Here is a 21,821-nt window from a genome sequence, read left to right as displayed (position 1 = left end):
GCATTTTGAGGGAGGACACTTTGAGTACCACCAAAAAAAAAAAAAAAAAAAGAATTTGTGGAGGAAATTTAAGCTGAGTCCCAAAGAACACACAAGACAGTCTGGCGAAGGAGCCGTGGGGAAAGAGGAGAGGGTATTCCAGGTAAAGCAAAGGGGATATCTCTGTCTGCCTATGGACTAGATCTAAATTCAGCGTTAAGAGACAGTGGAGAAAGCAATGTAAAAAAGAAATAAGCTAAACAGCTCACTGTCTGCAAAGAAATGTAATACATTGTCAACACTGTCATTGAAAACAAAACAGAAGTCCATTAGTGAAACAACTAAGATGAGGTTTGAGTATATTGAGATCTAGGGATATGTATTATATTTAATTATTCTTCCCTTCCATGGTGTATATTATACATTTCTTTATTCTCATTAGAACGCAAAGTGCCTCCAAGGACTGTCTCACCTCTACCAGCTTATCTTTCTGCTTTATTTAGTAGTCTTATCCACTGACACTTAAAATATTGTTCTAATTAAAGTGTTGGCACTTTAGGGGTGCTGTGAAATTTCTCGTAGAAAAGTGTCCTCTTGTCTTTCTTATCATGAAACCAGGAGAAAAAAAAAAAATAGGTACTCATCAAGTTTTAAATCTTTTTAAAGCCTCTAGCAATTCATACCGTAATCTTTCCCACGAATGATTGTCAGATCTGGGGTTAGAAATCACCATGCCTGACCTAAAGGTTAGCTTCCTCAGCATTTTTATGCTTTTCAAAATTTCCATAAGAAGATAAATGCTGAAGGATCCAGTAAGCTCAACAGCTTGGACACCCACTGCTGCCACACAGGCGTGTGAAATGCCTCCGTGTGACTCAGAATTAGAGATGTAAAATTGTCATCTTGCTCAGGATTAGAGCTTGGCATTAAAAGTATTTATAATGTGTGTTAGCAGAAACTGTGGGCTTGGAAAATCATTGCTGGAATACTGGAATTCTTAAAAGAAATTCCAACAAGCTAAAAGGATTCTGGGAAGAATATGTAAATACAGAAGAAATAGTCCATCGGCCGGAAATCTTTATATTATCTCTATATAGCAAGTAATCAAGTAATTAATACCTTGTATCTTTATTTACATGGGAAAATGACCCTATCGTATTATCTCGTCCTATTTCACACTTTTGAAACTCCAACCTTACTTTTCCTTTATTCAGTTTTCTAGCTTCTATACTGATGTATACCGCAAGTTCATTTGTTCATTTAAGGAATTTACGACATGCCTATTATGAAAACAGGCAAACTGCTTAAAAAAAATCTATAAACAATATTGAAATATATATGGTTCAAGCAAACTGAATGCACTGTGAAGGCCTACTTGGTATTTTCAAGAACATGAAAGGAGTCCCATGCCGTTGTTACTTCATGAAGATGGTAAAGATTTACATGAAATAAGACTGATGCAGAGGCGAAACCAGACTCTAACAGCTGGATGTCTGCGTGGCTCTCACTATCTGTCAAATGTAACTAGTGAAACGAAATACAACTTGATAATTTAGATAGAAGCTCTTGCAGAATTTTTTAAGCTAAAAAATGGAATTTTGTTCAAATCCTAGTTGTTTTATGTACTCCTTTCTAATCAATTACACCTCAGACTTTGATTTATATTTAGAAACAATTTGTGTAGCTTGGAAACAATAAAATGGAATTTAAAAAATAATGAAAATATAAAAATAAAAACATGCTTATTGACCACACTTGACAACAAATACTAGGCCTACATTTTAAACATCCTGGGAGAAAACTACTTTCAATCCAGATTCCTATACCTAGTCAAACTGTTAATCAACTGTGAGGATAGAGAAAAGATATTTTTAGGCATTTAAGTATTTATAAAATTATCTTCCCATAAATCTTTCCTAGAAGATACTAGAAGATGCATTTACCAAACCAGAAGAGGCAGAGAAAATGGATGCAGGAAAAAATAAATCCAATTCAAGAGGGTGGTAGAGAGGTGTCTGACAATGGCAGCTATACAGCAGGCCTAGAAAAAATGAGTCAAGATAGAAACAGGAAGATAGAATAAAATAATTGTGAATATTGACAAAGTACAGACTATAGATGCTCTAAATTAAAACACTAGAGAAGCTCATCCATAAATTTCCCGCAACAGTGCAGACCTGACCTGCCCTGGAGAAGTTGGCACCATTAAAAAGCATCTGCATTATTGATCAGCCTAGAAATGTTGTCTGGAAAGTAAAACAAATTCATCTGGCTAACTGCCCATGCTGCATCTATACCGTGGAGAACTATGTGGCCACTAAGAAAAACGAGGTGTATCTATATTTCCTGATATGAAATAATAACATTGATACATTAGGAGTAACAACAACAAAAATAAACAGACCTGGGAAAACCTAATTTGGATAAAACTTGATTGGCTATTAGCTATTGGCTTCTAGCCAGCCCAACTGCTGTGAACTAAAAGTCTATCTTGGGAAGGAAGATGTGAGAACTGAGTAGGGCCTGGGATAGAATGGGAGGCAATTCCCATTTGGGAAGCCGAGGGGAGGTACCAATGGCTTTGAGGGTTGGTTGGCCAAACCCCTCTGGACCAAGTTGGCAAAATATGAGCCAAATAGGTTGCTGGAACTCCTGCCACTTTACTGGATACCAGCAACAAGGGCCAGAATGTTCCTTTAGATATTGAAATAGAAACAGAAAACTGCCACCAGGACAGGGGCAAACCTTAACGGAGACCAGGAAAGACTGGGCCCTTGTTTCCTGAAGGCTATCTATAGAGTCTCACTCCAGTCCTTTTATTAACCCCCCCCCAATTAATGTAATCCTGAATTTTATCTGATTGAATTTTATAATCTACTTATCATGCTATGATGAGGGCTTACATATATTTTTAAATAAAAATGCAAGATATCAAACATTATGTATAGTATACTATAATTTAGTATAAAGATGAATACTTGTATTCACACACATGCTCCCAGATTATTTGGGGAAGGGGGATAGTAAGAAACTATAATAACAGCAGGTAGAACTGAGACACAAAGATGGGAAGGATTTACATTTGTTGCACACACTTTAGTCCTATTTGACTTTTCTTTGTTTACCGACTATCTGTATTTATTAAATATAATTTTACTTTAAAAAGAAAAATATAAACAAAAGGATAAGTCACGATTATGCAACATTTATTTAAAAGAGTCAGTATAATTCTACCATATTTCTAGAGCAAGCCTGCTTTTCAACCTTGTAAGATTATTTCATACCTTCCTTTTTTGAGCTTTTGATTTTGGTAAAGTTTCATAAACTTAAATGGAGACTTAGAATAGAAATGGAAGAAATCTCTAGAATGATAAAAACACAAGTCAGCTTTCTTTGATTGGTTAAAAGTCTCTAAACAATAGAATCATTCCAAAGACATTCCTTTGGATATCTTTTAATAAGGCTATATGCAGGGGAGAATAAATATCGATGACATCAAAAATTCGTCAATGAAGTTGAAAAATTAGGACTTTTGATAGCCGTATCAGTAACAATTCTTTACAGCTTTATTATTTACATATAATATACATTATAATAATACATTATAATTTACATATAATAAACTGCACATATTTAAAGCTTACAATTTAATGGTTTGATGTATGCAAACACCCATGAAACCATCACCACATTCAAGACAGTGAATATATCTGTCACCTCTCAAAGTTTCCTCATGCCACTTAAAAAAAAAAAAAAAGTTTTTCAGGCTGGAGTGAAGTGGCTATTCCTAGGTGCAATCTGACTACTAATCAGCACCAGAGTTTTGACCTGCTCTGTTTCCAACCTGGGCCACTTCACCCCTCCTTAGGCAACCTAGTGACTCCGCCCCCCATCCCTGGCGGCCACCAATTGATGCTCAGCCTAATTTGGGACCTGCCCAGCCCACTGCAGCCAGGAACTCCTGTGTTCAAGCTGCCCTGGTTCAACCACAACCACCCTTGACAGAGGATCTTGTATATTACGAGTAGATCACAATCAGAACGTCAAGACCTTCATAATACATGTCAATCAAAGATTTCTTAAGCTTTCTATGATGGATGTTTTTGTCATGTTTCTGCAATACGAATTTCCTCAATTCTTTGTTCTTTTCTAACCATTCCAAGATTCGCTGGTACTTTGAGTATGCATAAGCTCTTCTTGAAGCTGGTCGATTTTCTCTTTGTCTGACACCTTGGCTTCTGCTGGGCATAGCTCATGCTATATTGGCCCCCAGCTCTGCATGCTTCCTCTTCATGCTCTTGCTGAATTTGCTGTTGCAAGACAATGAGCTCGCCGTGCAGACGCTTTCTGTAATACTTGTCACTGTCAAATTCATGGTCTTTTGCTCTAATGGCCTTTTTTCCAGATGAACGTGTGGTGAAAAGTCCTTCAATAAGCTGAGGCTTTCAACAATCTTGTCAACGTCAAAGGCCAACTTTACAAGGTCCTCTGAAGTAGGAAGGTTTTTCCTAATTTTCTCTAAATCGATGCACTCATCAATCTCCCCCACGATGTCAGAAACAATCAATTTTTAGTCACTAAGCTCAGGTATCATGTATTTACACTGATCAAGTTTTTGGGGATGTATAGCCACCCCCAACAGTGGATCTTAGTACAAGACATGGATTTTTAAGATCTGGCAGCTAGCTAATCTCCCTGATCAAAAATTCCTGCAGGGCTGGTAATCATATGTAAGTGGAGATAGTTTCAATGTACATAAAGGAAGGTTAGTTAGAGAGCAGACCTACTGAAATAATATACTTAATTGGGACCTTTGAAGCTTTAAGGTAGGATGGTGTGAATGATAAATACTTCATGACACCAGATGCAGTTTTTGGAGTGGAAAACTGCCGTTTATTCCAGAGCCATGTTTCACCTAAGGATTGGCAGTCCTCACAGGACATAGCAATCTGGTGTAGTCACCACATCCCTCCACAAGGTCACACAGGCGTCGAGACAGCCACGCAGAAGTCCCCCGTGTCAACCTCCTTCTGGATCCTGCTCCAAGAATGACCCAAGAAGAGCCCCTCAGCAACAACAATACAGAGCAGCCACTGAGGCCTTCCCAATGGCACATGGACTTCCGCAAGAGGCAGCCTGGCACCCAGTACTCAGTCCATCAGGCAAACAGCCACTGCCTCCTTCCTTAGCCTGCAGCACAAATGATCCATGGAGAACTAATGCCCAGAACCTCTCTTTTTGCCACTTGTTAATCCTTCCTCGCTTACCTCCCTGTCCCACCACCACCCCAGGCAGTCATCAGTGCTTTTTGTCGTGGTGTATTAAATTGCATTTTCTAGATTTTATATAAACAGAAACTGTACGTATGTATTTCTGTCAAACGTCTTTCACTCCACATAATTAACATTCATCTATATATATCAGTAATATATATCAGTAGTTCCTTTTTACTGCTGAGTAGTATTCCACTGTGTGGACATAACACAGTTTGCTTATGCATTTATGTGTTTACAAACATTTCTATTGTTTCCAGTGTTAGCTAGCCCAAAGGAAGCTGCTAGGAACATTGACATTCAAATCTTTGTATGCATGTGTTTTTGTTTCACTTTTCCAAAGCGGTTGTACCATTTTATATTCCCTTAAGCATTGTGTGAGAGTTCCAGGTTCTCTATTTCCTTGTCAACATTTGGTATGGTCAGTTTTTAAAGTTAGACATTTTTATTTATAAAATTTCCACTAAGTTCTCCTTTATATCTTCCATTCCTTAGCTGAGACTTTGTTTTTGTTTTGTTTTTTTCATTTGTTTCAAACATGTTTATAATTGTTTGTTAAAACATTTTTATGATGGCTACTTTAAAATCCTTGTTAGATAAATCTAACACCTGTCTCAGTCGTCTCAGTGTCTTTTCTCATTCAGCTTGAGATATCCCTGGTTCTTGATACAGCAAGTGATTTTTCAACTGATAGCTGGACATTTGGGGTACTACTCTGGATTTTACTGAAATCTTCTGTTTTAGCATGCTTCCTCTAATACTGCTTCTGTGGTTGAAGGGAGGCACCACCTTATTACTGCCAGGTGGACATGGTAGTCCAGTTTTTCCCCTCAGCCTCTATTGACATTTGAAGTAGAGGCACTTCTTGCTACTGCTGGGGGGTGGTGGGAGTTCAGGCTTCCATTGATGCCAATCTTCCTAGGAGGTGATACTTCATTACTCTTCCCCACTGACCTCCACTACCACCATCAGGGAGTCCCTGTTATTGCTGAGCAATGATAAAAGTCTTCACTCTCCTCTAGGTCCTCTGATCCCCCTTCTGCGGAGAAGGAAGCTGACACATCATCATCATCATCGATGGGAGGAAAGCACAGCCTTTCCATATGATCTCTGCTGATACTTCTTAGGGGCGGGGGCCTTGTTGCCCCTGAATGGGGTGTAAGTATTTACCCTACACGAGGTCTCCTCTGATTCCACACTGTCGAGGAAGGGGCGGAGCTGCCTTGTTGCTACTTACTAGGTCAGGTGGAACCAACATGGTTTCACTAACACAGTGGGGTTGCAGCTTCTTAAATTGTATTCTCTTTTTCATTATCAGTGTAGTGACTTCGTGTCTTCCGTCCTAAACACAGTGGTTTAGCATGCTTTGATTCTGATCACCCTTTGCCGATATTATGTGCATTCTTGTGTCTTGTAGAGGAACACTTCATAATAATTATTATACTTATATGTCAGTATATCTCCAATTTAAGGTAATTTCTCCCGAATGTCCCGGTTTTCACTTTATACTGTCTGCCATCAGTAATTTTTTTTTAAATGTTAATATCTTTTCAGCCTGTTTCGTGTTTTTATACAATAAGGCCCTAAGCTTTATACTTACTACTTTTTTTTTTATCAAAGATTCTTAACCCCAACCATTTACAAATGCATGATCACAAATTCTGTGCTAGCATGGATATTTAAGGAGATTCCAACGTTAAGTAAATAATTATAACCCAAATTACATATGCGGTACCTCCTAAAGTTTTAATACCCAGGTCCTACAGATAATAACACTGAATTCAAAGGAAAATGCAAATTTAAATACTTGATATTTAGTAGTTGCTCAAAAAATACTCATTGACTTTCCTTCTTTTCTAAATTTTATAGGCTTTAAAAACAAGTTATAGAAGTAATGTAGCAATATTATAAGAGGGCTGAAAATTCATGTTTAGTTTGGAAAACATATAAACGGGTGGGTTAAACCCTATATTCAGTCAGCAGGCTTTTTTTTACTTTTCCAATTATTCTGCCGAGGATGCTCTTCATGAGCATGTTTCAGCTATCACAAAAGTAAAACTAAGACCTTAATCCAATGCAATTCAACAAATATGCTTTGAGTGCCGATTAAGTCAAAGGCACTGGACTAAGTACTGAGGAGGCTAAACTTCTGAATAAGACCCAGTCTCTGCCCTCCAATGTGGGAAGAATAAGCCATTGACAAGGGCAGGAATGGAAAAGCATTCTATTACAGAGTTGTTGCAAACACTGTAATCTCATGCAAGTACACAAAAGCAATGGAGAGACACAACAGCACAGAGAAAAGGCCAACGTGGCAGGATGCTGGGAAACTTGCATACGGGGTTTTCTAGATTGCCATGGAAACCGTTAGACTTGTATGCATGGGTGCATACGGCCGTCTTACCAGGTGCCTGTTATTGGTCTGGAGGAGGGGGAAATTACATTTCTATGACAGTTACAGATTAGCTGAGCAAGTAGCTTTCCAAAGTGATGTACTTGCAAAAAACAGATAAACACTGTCCAGAGTAAAAAATGTTTGTATTCTTCAGTGCCAGCTGGGTAATTAGATCTCCCCTTAGAAAGGACCAGATTGCAGTTTGTACTTTCTGACCATTTTACCCAAGATAGCAAGATCTTCTACACAGAAGCAATATTCTGCGGGTGGGGGGGTGGGTGAGTCTCATAATATGTAGGTAGACAGTAGGAAAGAAAATTGAAAATGGGAGAAAAATTGCCCCAAAGAGAACCATGCAGACTTTTTGGCGGTTACTAAAATGAAACGAGGAGTAGGAGTGTGTGTACGAAGAGGAAGTTATGAAATATTTAGAATGACGTGGAGACATGGAAGGGTTTGGCAGTGTAGGGGAGCAATAGTGTCTGTTGTGAATTGGGATTTAAGAAAGCAACACCCAACCATCTGTCCTAGATCAAGAGGTGACAAAGAAAGACAAGAAAATTAAACAATGTGGCAGAAAGAATCTAACTTTCTGGGTCTAGTCTGAATTTATCAAACCATACAGTTTAATGTCACATGTCACAGGGACACAGAAGACAAAACACTGTACTTAATTCTTCCATGCAAGAGAGATAGATTAGACAGATAGATGATAGATAGCTATAGCTATGGATATAGATATAGATAGACAGACAGACAGATAGGTGCTATTTCTGCAATTGTTGAGTTAATTGCTTATGGAATCCTAATAGAATAAGATATTCGTGGCAGAACTCAGCACAGCCTTCATGGGAACATAAAACAATGTTATCAGTGGACAAAAGCTTGCAAAAAAAAGTTACAGAATAAAATTAAGGATTACATCTTAAATCCTGGGTTTTGTGGAATATTCAGAAGGAAGAGGTTAATTGAAAAAAATCTTTTGGAAAGAGGTGAGTTCTGAGTCAGATTATAAAGCTATGGTAGACTATGGATTGGTCGTGTGAAGGCAAGTCAGCAAGGGGAAGTGGTTGGGACTGGATTGTCCCCATTCACAGATACAATGTAATTGCTAAGCTACTTGCTAAGCTACGCTTAAGTGGTATGGTACCTCTCCCGCTAGTATTTTTAGCCCATTCTCCTAGCTTGGGCTTTTCAAATCAAACTTCTATTATAGAACCAAGAAGTGTAGGTCTTAGAATAGATACAGGAAGAATAATGCAGGAAAGCCTGTGTAACCAGTCCTCCACCTTATGTTGTTTTTTAAAAACAAGTTATAGAAGTAATGTAGCACTATTGCTACAAATGTATAAAATATGGAAATCTATAAAAATAATAAGTATTCAGCATCCGTCTATAATTATTATTTTTTGCATAGTCTCCTTTTCTTTCCATGATTTCTTAAGACATGCACAGTATCTTTTATTGAATGGATGTGTAGGAAAAAAATAAGGACATAATAACCTACTGTGCTTCTTTAAGGCCTGTGCAAGGAAATAAGATGTAGAAGCTTAATGTTAAGACCCAGAAGATGAAGAAGATGGCAATTAAATAAAATTAGGTTCCCTGAAACCATACAGATATAGAACTGACTACTGGCACTTATGATTACTAGGTACTGGAACTTGGCTAAGCAACTTAATATTGATGAGCCACCATTTCCTTAAATGTAAATTGAGGATAATAGTATCAAACCCAAAATGCTATTATGAGGTCAAATAAAGTTATACAAGTCTTTCAGTTCCGTATCAGATAAATATTAAGCAATCAATAATTGTTATTATTTTAAAAAAATAGGTCCATATTCACAAGTTATTTGTGACTCCCAGATTTTAAAAATGCTGAACTATTTCCTGCCTTCCTAACTTTAAAGTGAAATTGTTTTCAAATCAAACGTACTGGTGCTCCAAAACGTTTCTTGTTGTTTCTCTACAATCATCTCTCGCCCCACCAAAATCCCAAGAAAATCACGAAGCAGCTTTCCATCACCGTAAATGAGTTTTGTCTTTTAAATTATTTCATGTAAGTGAAAATAATTTTAACTCTTGTGTCTAGCTTTTTTAACCAACCATAACGTTTGAGACTCATCCAAGTAATTTATGTATTAGTAATTTGTTTCATTATCTTGGTTCCAATATTATCCATTGTTGAATAATATTAGATTGAATGAATATATTACAATTTGTTTATTATTTACCTCTTCATGGAAAATTGGTTTGCTACCAGTTTGGGTCACTTAATATTAAAGGTGCTATGAATAATTGTGTACAAGGCTTGTTTGGATATTTACTTTTATTTCACTTGTACAAATATCTAGGAGTAGGATTCATGGATTGTATGGTAAGTATATACTTTATAAGAAACCGCCAAGCTGCTTTCCATAATGGCTGTAACATTTTGCATGTCACCAGAAAATTTTGAGTTTCAGGAGCACCATATCCCCTTCAAGACTTGACATCAAACAATGCAATATGTAGATGATATATTATAAAATTGTACACTTGAAACCTATATAATTTTACTAACCAATGTCACCCCAATAAATTTAATAAAAATAATTTTTAAAAAGACTTGACAGCATAAGTCTTTCAAATTAGAGCCTTTCTATTGAGTATGTAATCATATTTTGTTCTGGTTGTAATCTGTATTTGTCTAATTCTAAAGGTTTTAAGCATCTTTTGTGTGTTAGCTATTTATATCTTCTTTAGTAAAGGATTTATGCAAATCTTTGTCCAGATTTTTGTTGTCGTTGGGAATCTGCATTCTATTTATTGAATTGTAAAATTTCTTTATCTATTCTAGATACAAATCAGATACAACTATTATGAGTATTTCTCCCGGTCGTGACTTCAATTCAATTTCTTAACAATGCTTTTGGAAGTTCAGAGTTTTAATTTTGTTGAAGTTGAGTTTATCAACTTTTTAATGATTTGTGCTCTTGGAGTCAAGATAGCAAAGATTTCCTCTCTATGTTTACTTCTACACATTTGATAATTTTAGATTTTACATTTATGTCTATGATCTATTTGAGTATTTTTTCTATATGGTGTATGTCACATAATGTTCCTATTACATTTTTGCTTCGTGGCTATCCAGTGCTTCAAGCATGATTTGCTGAAAAGACAATTTTCTCCATTGCAATCTTTGTATAAAATCAATTGAAAATATATGGGAGAATTTACTCTTGAGATATCAATTCTATTTTACTGATGTATATATCTTGATTATTCTAGCTTTACTGTAAATCTGACACTCAGTAGTATATGTTCTCCAACTTTGTTTTTAAGAATTGTTTGTATTTATTCTTTGAATTTACATATAAATATAATAATCTTGTTGATTTCTACAAAAATTCTACTGAGTTTTTTTTTTTGAGACTGTGTTAAATTATGGTACATTTCCACATTTTCTCAGTCCTCTAAATTTCTGGAAAATTGGCAGTTAGATCCAGAGGCTTGCACATTCTCATATTCAGTTCCTTTGGCAAGACTATAGGTGTCATGTACTTGTTTTTTTCTCGTTAGGAAGCACATAATATGTAATTGTTCTGTTTTACGGTATTAGCAGCTGTTGAGTTTCAATGCTTCGATCCAATAATTCACTGGGCTTGCAAAATAGTGATACTATAATTTAATAATCAATTTTATTTGCTAATTAAAATTAAGAAGCTTATCCTAATCCACTATTTGATTACAAAATAGAGCCGTTCATACAAGGAAGGCAAGATAAATACCTTGTTTTGCTTTATTTACAATTTTCAGGATAATGAGTTGGTTCCCTACTATCCTTCAATTAGATTTTTAAAATTGTTATTGAGTCATGTATTTAAATATATTTGATGGGTTTTAATAAATCGAATTTTTTTAAAAGCTAATATCATCTTTGGGTAAAGGGAGCCTATCCAAAGAAAAGTTTTATATATCTCACCATGTAAATAAATAAGATGAACTACCCTGGAAGACAGAGTGAAGTAGTCAGAGATTTGCAGTTATAAATAAAATCACTGAATTCACTGATTTAAAGTGATACAAGGGTTGGTGTTAGTGAACCAAATATCACAAATTATATTTCTGTCAATACTGTTATTTTTCTAAATAGAGAACAAATCTTGTAAAATTTCCCCTATTCACATGGAGTCCATTTCTGTTGTCTCCGAGCAGATTTTTAAAAACTATTTGAATATCTAACAGTCTAATATTCCTAGGCCTGTTAAATACCAGGACCACGTAAAATATTGTGACAACCAAAATTACTCCCACAAAATAACCTCCAGGAATTGACATTTCCCTATTGAAAACGGCTGATTTATCTGAAATGCACGTATCACTTGCATTTCAACAACGTCAAACTACAGTTGTAATATTATTCTCAGTGAGAATGCATTGTGATTCATAACATGAGTGGTAGGTTCATTTCCGTCCTCTCTCTGAAAATGTTTCAGAAAGAAAGTTGACTAGCTATTTCAGAGCACCTGTGAATTTTTTACTGCTGAATTTAAAAGTCACATTTTAACACCTATTCCTCCTCACATATTATGGATGAAGAGATTGAAAAAACACTTGTCATTGTGAGACTAGAGGACAGGACAGTGGACATAAGACCCTAAGTCATTAGTGTGTATGCGTTTGTAAGCCAAATCATGTACGCTGGGAAGTACCCATATTTCAAATGATTGCAGATATTTTCTGCCAAGAGAGAAAAAGGAGAGAGGAGTGATATGTGCCTAAGAGTCAGTGGAACTGCATTGTAAATAACAACAATGAAATGTGTTCCCTGGAAAAATCTATTGTTCCTACCTTGAACCTTCAGTACTACATGGACCTTCTGGTACTGAAAATTCACACTTCAGTTTTTCTAAGTTCTACACTGTTAAGCTAATTCTTTGGAAGGAAATCCCAGTGCTGGACACCACCATTCTGATGGCAAATATCATTCTTGAAGTGACAATTGGTATTTCACAACTTCCCAGGTTGGAAGGGGTGAGGTCACACATGTTTATAAACTGAACAGAAGTAGAGAAAATGGAATACATTAATATGTCTACAGATGAAGATTATTTTGTCCACAGAACATTTCTAATTTCTGATGTTACCTTAAACATTTTAATAAGTCACTGTTACTTTTTCGAACATCTTTCTAATTTTAGTCCCCTCTACCCTGATGCTCTATGTACAAATATTTCCTCATTTTATCCATTCATTAATTTATTCATGGCTGGTTTGCATTCCAAATCCATGAATATGCATATTTCAATAGTTTTAAATGCACAAAACTATTTTCTATTTCTGTACTTATATTTGTACATGTGGTTTTGTGTGTGTACATGTATGTTTGTTCATGTGTGTTAACTTTTTGGTATTTATACATAGTATATTCAATTGTATGTAGGAGTTAAAAATAAATCCTGACAATCTGACTGTGAGTTTATCTATTTATGATGATATCAATCTATATTTTCCATTATACTTGACTATCAATGCATATAAAATATGCATTTATTTGTATGTATTATATGCATCTATTTCCAGGAGTGTGTATATACAAATGCATGTATGTATAGAGATGGACATACATAAATATGGATAGTTGTGAATAGTAATAATTCTCTTTCTTTCTCTGTACTTATTATATTACATTATATTATATTATATTATATTATATTATATTATATTATATATAAAGTCTCATGGTTTTTCAAACTTCTCTTAGGGTCTTTGTACATCTATCCAAGTTAGATAGTTGTATAGCGTTTATATAGTTGTATATATCTATACAGTTTATGCACTTGCACATAAAAAGTAAGTAACATCACTATATTTTAAAACATTTGGCTGTTTATATTGTACTTCTCACATGATTTTCTGTGTATCCGCTGTGCATTTCTTTGTATCCATGACACATTGGTTATGTCTAATTTTATTTTGGGTTCACTTATGGTCATATTTCTGTCTTTCATATTCATATCTCATATCCATCTTGTATCCATATTTCAAAATGGATACTTTGCATTGTTACTTGTTCCCAGTTGATCAATAAATAGCTGTTGAAATTGGGTGGATGTATGTATGAAGTAAAAGTGTCAGCACTATGGGCCATATGTTAGGTGACCATAAGAGTTTTTCAAAACCCTGGAAAAGGAGAAATTCCTGACAGCTAACCTGTAAAATCTCTAAAAGAGATTGACTCTCAAGCCGTTGCAAAACAGAACTGAAGGTTTTAATATAATAAACTTATAAATATATGAAGCCCTAAAAGGAGTTTAAGTTTGCTAATGCTTTCCCCACACACTCAGATATTCTGCTTCTTGAGAGCATGTAGGACTGTCCAGTATCTACCTCATGTTCAAATAACTCAAAAGGATACGTGTGATTTTCCATTCACCTCCTATAATGGAAAATGAAGTTTATCTCCTTTATATAAACCACCCTATCTATATTCACACTAACCAGAATTAAAACATGTGGTTAGATTGAAAAAAAAAAAAAAAAAGCTACATGAAATATAGTTACATGGAAAAATATGGTTGTATCCCATCAAATATAGTTATAATTACAATATTCATAAACAGCCACGATCAACATCACAACCACGCTAAAAGTCTTCATAGTCGAGCCAGATGGTTTATTATGTCTTTTATCTTTTTCTGGTGCAGCCTTTTATTTCCCTGTTATTTACTTAGTATGTTTGTACGTACTTATTTTAGTGCAACCCTCAAAGCTGATAGAATTGTAAATCTAGTCTCAAAATTTCCAAAATGCTTCAGATAAGACATCAGCTTCCTTTTTTTTATAGAAAAAAAAGCTAGAGATGCAAAATTATTTTATCATGTATGGTACTATTTATATTTTAATCACACACACACAGAGAGGGAAAGATCCATGGAGGAGACACCCCAAGCTCCCTCAAGGCAGGGACTGGGGTTGCCTGAATATTTGAGGTTTATATGATTAAAAATCACAGATCACAGAGAGAGGATTCCTTTACCTTCTTCTGAAAAAGCCCAATGAAAGGATAGCAGAGGGACTTCTCCAAAGAGTCCTATAAGGACGTAACTCTCAAGGACAAAGAGAATGGGAAGGGACATACGCAACAGAGGAGATTTCATGCCCTTTTGAAAGCAGGAAAGAAGATAGATATTGGGTAAAACTTCTCCAAAAGAGAATTGGGTGTTGCTTCTGGGGAGCTGGACAGTGGACAAGTGCGTGAGGAGAGGTGGGAAGGATCCTACTAGTTTAAGCTTTGTAGGAATTGAGTATTTAAATACACATACAATTACATTTTTAACATAAATGCACACACACATAAAGAATAAGATCAATGTAACTCTTTGTTCTGTCATTAATAGTCCATGCATAGACCTCTGAGTTTATTGCTGTTATTTGTATTATCAATAACATATCTACCTATGTGCTCCTTTCATAACATATCTTCTTACATGCCCTTCAACCAAATTTTGAGTTTATTACCTTTCAACCATAAACATATAGTTTTATTGCTAGTTTTGGAACTTTATGTAAAATATATTTTATGTTTTTCAAAGGCTTGCTTTTTATTCGGCATTATATAAATAAAACTCATCTGTGTTGCTGTACGTAATTGAGGTTGATGCTTTTCCAATCCAATCCATAATATTCCAGTGGCTGATTATACAAGATTTATCATTTTTCCCTCAATTGGCATTTCTTGTCTCCAGGCCTTTGCTAATACACACAAGGCATCTATGGGTTCTGGCACACGTACCCTGGGACACATATAAAAAGATACAGCTCAGGAAGAGCCAGATGGAAGAGATGCACAGGGCAAGGCATGCGGAAGGGCACGGAGCTTCGTTTCGTCTCCAGGAGTGTCACCCTCCCAGCACCTCCACGTGTTAACCAACCTGAAATCTCTCCAAACCTCTCCTCTTGGGTTTTTCTGGAGGCTTCATTACATAGGCAAAATATATTAAATGATTCTCCATTGGTGACTGAACTCAATCTCCAGCTCATCTCCCCCACCCCTTTTTTGGGGGAGTTGGAGAAGGCAGGGGGCAGGACTTTCATTCTCCAACTGTCTGATCACGTGATTCTGGCAACCAGCCCCCATCCTTAGGTGCTGATTCAAGGTCACCTCATTGAGATAACAAGAGACACCTTTATCTCTGTCCTCACAGGAAATTCCAAGGGTTTTCGGAGCTCTGTGCTAAGAACGATGCATGAAGACCAAGTACATATTTCTTACTATAAATCATAACATCACACAAGGAATAGCAGGCTTATACTGACTGATACAGATACTGGTCCCTTCATAGAGGGAAGGCTACATTACAACCTTAAAACGGTAACCATAATCCTTGGCTTAATGGATTATGTGCTACATAGTGAGGACAATTTTCATTATAAACTACAAGAGTGAGTGTCTTTATTATGCATTGGTTAAATACTTGGGAAAGGGGACAACTACAGTAACTATAGCCAGCAATAGTATGCATTCATACAGACTCTATTCCCCATAGGAAAGCAGAAAAAGAGAGAGAGGCAAGGGGAAGAGACAGCAAAGAAATATCCCGAGTGAGATTTGGGACTCAAAAGAAACAATGGTGCCATCATTGCTCAGAGAGCTGATGGCAATAAAACACAGAAGCCAAAAAATGCTTTAGAAAACTGTGCTATCTCCATCCAACAGCTTAGACTCAAATAGACCAAGACTGTTTGATACTTAAAAAACTCCTGGGACTCCCCATCAGCTATAGGCAAGAAGGGAGCTCAGAGTGGAACATCTTGCTGATGTCCAATTCAGATACAGGAACCAAGGAGGCTCATGGAAAAAAAAATCAGAGTGTGGATCCAGGAAGAAAAGAGGATGAGTTAGCTACTCCCAAGGAGGAGAACCAGTGCCTATTCAACAATCATTCCCCACCAACTTTTGAGGGGAATCCTTCAAATGTCTTTTGAGAAGCTTTTCAGAATTGTTACAGACAAATCTCTGCTATCTGGGGCCAGTGGATGCAGTGTGACTCCAATTCTTCTTCTACTGAAATGTTTACCAGTTATTTCTCCTGGTTTCATTATTGCATATTAGATTTTGGAGAAGTTCCTTGGCCTTCAAATGAAGAAGAGCCACACCCATACCTGTTATCAAGATACTACACAAAACCACCATATTTCTTAGATATCCTGGGTTGTGGAATTGATGTCATGACTAAAAAGGACATTGTGTTCATTCCCTTGGATAGGAGACAGACCAAAATGTTTTCTTACTAGAAACATGGACTGTGGTAATCATTAGAACTACTTGCCAATCTGTCAGCTAGTCCTCTTCCCAATTGCAGAGGATTGAAATTTTCCAGTCCTTTGATAAGGGCCCTGGGCGTTTGACCTGGTTTTGGCTAAGGAAATATGAGTAGCTATGATTTGGGTGACTTCTAGAAAAGTCTTTAATATTCAGTACACGGTACATGATGTCCCTCTCTCTCTGGTGACTGGATATGTTCCAGATGGTGAAAGCACTGTCATCCTGACTCCCCGCATGAATGATGGGAGATGAGCATATAGCATGAGCGATAAATAAAACTATTATGTCTTAGCCACTTAAATTTGGGAGTGTTTTTACTGTGGCACAGCATAATACACCCTGAGTGATACAACCCAAAACTAGATCAAACAAATTAAATATAATAAGTATTAGAGCCCATTTCCTCATGATTGCAAGAATCCTAAACAAAATATTAATAACAGGAACTCAGTATAAAAAATCCACCATAATAAAGTTAGACCTATCCCAGGAATGCAACAATGTTTTAATACGAGAAAATGTATAAATGTATAAATGTCATTCACTGCATTAATGGATCATAGAAAAAGCCTTATGCTCATCTCAATAGATACAAAAATATTTTTGATAAAATTCAAGACCTGTTTAATAAGCTAAAAATAGAAGGAAACTATCTTAACTTGATACACGATAACAACAAAACTCCCTACAATAGTCACAATTATAAATGGCTAAACATTGGAATTACTGCCTTTAGATTTAAAAACAAGACAAGAATTTCCACTTTTACTACTTTTATGTAACACTGTATTAGTAGTTCAAGACTGGAATAAGATAAGTAAAATAAATTAAGTGCATAAAAATTGAAAAAGAATAAATGAAAGTGTTATCATTGCATACGTTATTGTTTTCACAGGAAATTTAAAACTACCTAGAGACAATCAATAGAATTAGAGCAAGGTTGCTGGGAGCTGTGAGATCAATACACACAAATATCAATTCATATTAAGTCACCAGCAGCCATTAAAAAGCATAACTTAAATAAAAAAGATGCCACCATTTATAATAATAAAAACTATAAGCTATCTAGGAATAAGTCCAACAAATAATGCTCAGCATGTGCAAGCTAAAATTATACAATTTTACTGAAGAACCTTTAAAATACTCAAATGGAAGGAGAAATAGTGTATGTTAATGCCTAAGAAAACTTGATATTGTAATGATGGTAGTTCCTCCCAAAATTATCTACAGAGCAGAACTTAACTTTTTTACAAATTTATATATATATATATATATGTATATATATATATATATATATATATATATACACACACACTATATATACATATATATATATTATACATATATATACACTATGTATATATATGAATACAGTATATATATATATATATATATATATATATGAATACAGCAAGAAAGTACATTATGACATGCTCTAAGGTTGACAACCAGGTGAGAAAGGAGAAATTGTCTATGTATGAAGCTATCTGGAGATGGAAAAATGAAATCAGATTCTATTTAAAAGCTATAATTTCATCCTCATCCATGAAGTGAACTCAAATATGACACAACGGACTAGTTCCCATGGCACACATAAATACCATTATGTGTTGTATTAAATACAACTCCAATTAAAATCTCAAGACATCTTGTGAAAATTGACTGGTGATTATAAAATGTTTAGGAGTACACAAAGAACCTCAATAGCCAAGCTAAGCTGAAAAAGAGTAGCGAGAGGAAGAACTGCCCTAATAAATATAAAGACTTTATTGTTATCCTGTAACAATAAAAAGTAAGAGACTGGGTATTGTGACCTGGATAGGAAAACTGACTGATGTAAGAGTAAATCCAATATCAGACTACACATAAGTAGAGATGAGATGTATTTCAGAGAAGCATGGCAAACTAAAAGAGAAAGGAGGGCCTCAATAATAAATCGATCTGCTTGTTATCCAAACGGGAAAAAAACTAAAAATGGATCCTACGACATAGCCTAATGAAACATTAATCCCAGAGGTATAACACCACTTAATATCAAAAACGATATCTACCCAGAGATAATATCAGAATCCACGGGTTAAGGGCTCAGTCCCACAAGACTCTGCCCTCCCCCCTTCCACTTCTGTCACCAATCACAAGTCCAAGTTGTCACCTGAGCTTCTGACCAATAAACTTAGATGGTTTTCTTGAAGAAGAGCAGAATTAGTGCAAAAGAATGTTAAATTAAAACAAACAAATGAGAAAGTTCTGAAGTAAATTATTTTTTAAATGTTCTATGATACAAAATTAAACAGCTGTTTTCAAGTTATTTTCCATACAGTTATTTCTTTGCTAGATAAGATTAGTAAACTAAATTCAAAACTGGTTCACCTTATGGGGGGGAAAATGTATAACCTTTAGATTTATCTTCTTTTCTGGACAAAATCATTTGCATCTAATTAGTTTCCTACAAATTAACATCTGACTTTAACGAATTGTAAAATGTCTGCTGCTAATGAATGGTAAATCAAACACAGGCACTTGTCTCTAGGGTCCGTAGATCCTTAGGCAGGTTTATTAGCATAGCGTGACAATGAAGGTCATGCTGTCATTCTTTTGCTGTATTTCCCTTCAGGTTAGTCTTTCTTACTCTTCCCTTGTGATAAAAAGTAATCTCCAAACAGTAGTTAATTTACATAAATGGTATTAGACTGTGAATCTGCAAATGCACTTGTTTTTTTTCTTTCAACATTATCTCTTTTTGCACGAGATAGTCAGAGAAAGAAAGACAGGGGGAGATTTGGTTGTTTTTTATTAATGTATGCTAATCCGTCTCATGCTCTCACAAGGTGCAAACCTATAGTCCTGAAACAGTGAAGAGTTTGAACATGAGGTCAAGGGAGAGAAGTCTAGAAGATAAAGCTGGTAAGGTCAACTAAGGACAATTTGTGATGGTCAAATGTGTAATGGAACAGCTCTTGGTCATTGCAGATGATGATGATGTTATACTAAGTTACTGTCCTTAGAAACTCATCCATTTGTTCATTGGTTATTCCATTCACCAAATATTTATAAAGGGTGACACATGAAAAAAATGTAGTAGGTGCAAGACAAAACGTGTCATGAAAGGAGACAGGTTTTATGTCCATCCACCAAAATGAAAACATTACAAAAGTGATTCATTCCTCAGGTATATGTTTCTTTCAACTTTTTACCTATAAATGCCCCTTCTCATCCTTAGGAGCTACTACAGATGCCATATCCTTGGAAATCTCTCTGATTATCCCCAGCAGAGTTAGGCACACAACTACAATCCTTGGTCGATACTTCTGTTATTGTAGTGTTGTCTTACCACAGTGTGTTATTATTATTATTATTTATTTGGCTCTCTTGCACCTATTATATTGACTTTTTAAAATTAAATTTATTGGGGTGACATTTGTTAGTAAACTTGTATAGGTTTCCAGTGTACAGCTCTGTAGTACATCATCTGGATATTATATTGTTTTCACCTGGGCAGATAATTTTCAACAAAGGAGCCAAAAACATACAATGGAGATAATAAAGTCTCTTCAATAAACGGTGCTGGGAAAATTAGAAAGCCAAGGGCAAAAGAATAACTAGACTGCTATCTGTCACCATATACCAAAATTAACTCAAAATGAACACTAACTTTTTTTTGGTAGACACATTACCCTTTGTAAATGTTGGGTGAGTTGAAAAAGTCAATGAATAAACGGATGGAATCTTTAAGACAATAACCTAGAATAACAACAATAACGAAAAGCCATTATAATTTTTATACCCTTCTAATTATACAAAGGACAGGTAATGTTGGAAACTAATCTTAAGAAAATAATTGATATGAAGAAATTTATTGTAATGTTATACATAACAGTGAAAATTTGAAAAATAAGGCAATGGTACATATCAGCAGACAACCATGTATATATGGTTGATATATTAGTCATTGAAAATTACATTACAAAGAGTTGCAACAGCATATAACAGTATAGGAAATATTTAAAATATAATTATAAATAAAAAGTCCTAAAATGCTTACATTCTCAAGAATTTTAATTACATAAAAATGTATTAATGGGTTTGACAGTGTATGCAATAGTCAAATCAGGTGCTGAGGAGATCAAAGATACTTAATTTTGTTTTTCCATTTGTTATATAATACTACAAAGATATATGTTCAAGAATTTAACTAAAATAACCCACAGGTATCTGAGGAATAGAAGATACTACAGGAATTTTGGAAGGGCAAATTATTGGAAAAATATGTTTTCACTGGACATTTAAATACAAGTGTTTGTTTTTACAAAGAGTGAAGTTGGGCTTATTATTTTTCCTATAATTTTCTATCCAGGATCTTTAGAGATGAGTCAAGAATGAATTTTAATGACGGGAGAGTGGGCATGATTAATTTGGACCCTGGGAAGTGCAACAGGAGCTGATTGCTATACTATCAGGGCTTTCTTATAATCAGAAGAGTTTTCTAGCTTGCCTCCTCTTCCTCATACTATTATTGACTCAAACTGAAACATAAAGAGAAGAAATTCTATCACACAGGCTCATGGGGGGGCTCAGCTCCAACTCTGATGTCTTTAGTGACGTGGTCTTGCCAGCAATTCATCATATTTTGCTGTTCTAAGACCTTTCACAATGTTATAAATGTTTATGCATCGACAGTATTATACTAACTCATTTCTATACCTAATCCAAAACTTTCTTCCTAATTATTTTATTTTTCCACTCAATAAGACAATGCCCCAGTTACTTCACACTGCCTTTTTCCTGCAGAGTTTTATACACTTTATTTACACTGCCTCAACAAAATGATTCGCAAGAATGTTTTATCACTATTACATGATAAT

General features: G+C 35.4%; 1 long non-coding RNA gene and 1 pseudogene across 2 annotated transcripts in view; both read right to left on the bottom strand.

The window, feature by feature from the left end:
* Positions 1 to 21,821, bottom strand: part of LOC148757373 (uncharacterized) — a 55,986-nt gene that overhangs the window by 19,877 nt on the left and 14,288 nt on the right. The window lies entirely within an intron of this gene.
* On the bottom strand, positions 3,735 to 3,992 carry LOC148757374 (signal recognition particle RNA; annotated as a pseudogene).

This window comes from Rhinolophus sinicus, chromosome 8 (genome assembly GCF_057876585.1).
Source record: "Rhinolophus sinicus isolate RSI-liver-muscle chromosome 8, RSI-T2T, whole genome shotgun sequence".
Lineage (NCBI taxonomy): Eukaryota > Metazoa > Chordata > Mammalia > Chiroptera > Rhinolophidae > Rhinolophus > Rhinolophus sinicus.
The sequence above is the reverse complement of the archived record's forward strand: the minus strand, read 5'-3'. Positions and strand labels throughout refer to the sequence as shown.